Source organism: Jaculus jaculus, chromosome 2 (assembly GCF_020740685.1).
Source record: "Jaculus jaculus isolate mJacJac1 chromosome 2, mJacJac1.mat.Y.cur, whole genome shotgun sequence".
Classification (NCBI taxonomy): domain Eukaryota; kingdom Metazoa; phylum Chordata; class Mammalia; order Rodentia; family Dipodidae; genus Jaculus; species Jaculus jaculus.
Genome location: NC_059103.1, coordinates 86,931,981 through 86,932,630, shown reverse-complemented (window position 1 = coordinate 86,932,630; position 650 = coordinate 86,931,981). Strand labels below are relative to the sequence as shown.

The following is a 650-nucleotide window of genomic DNA, read 5'->3' as shown; positions in this document are numbered from 1 at the left end:
TCTAGTCATGAAGTAGATTTGCTATTATCACCCAATAATTTATTAAATTTTGTTTATATACTTAGATGCTTGCTCAGTAAACATTGATTTATGATACTGGCATCTCTTTGGAAAATGCTCATGTTTATCACTTATCTGGTATCCTCTATATTTCTTTTTAGTTGGAAATAATTATAGGTAGGCTAGCATTTTTTAATATTTTTTTCATTATTTATTTATTTATTTATTTATTTTGAGAGAGAAAGGCAAAGAGAGAGAGGATGGGTGCATCAGGGCCTCCAGCCACTGCAAACGTACTCCAGATGCATGAGCGCCTTTTGCATCTGGCTAACATGGATCCTGGGGAGTCAAGCCTTGTACCGGAGTCCTTAGGCTTCACAGGCAAGCACTTAACCACTAAGCCATCTCTCCAACCCTAGGCCAGCATTTTCAAAGCTTTTTCATGCTATGTCTTTTGTGCAGTCTCATATTTATGTGCTTTCTACATAGAAATTAAAGAATATTCTACCAATCTAATGTTAATTGATGCATTAAATCAATTTAATCATAATTATGTTGTTTATATACATACTTAGGGAATGATGCAGAAAAGATTAGCATGGCCCCTGTGCAAGGATGACATGCTTATTCATGAAGCATTCCATATTTTT

The 650-nt window shown here is 34.8% G+C and overlaps 1 non-coding gene across 1 annotated transcript; it reads left to right on the top strand.

Annotated features, from left to right (window-relative positions):
• The first annotated feature begins 542 nt into the window (after positions 1-542).
• On the top strand, positions 543-650 carry LOC123459033. The gene has a single exon (XR_006635963.1). It is a non-coding gene; the product is annotated as a U6 spliceosomal RNA (small nuclear RNA).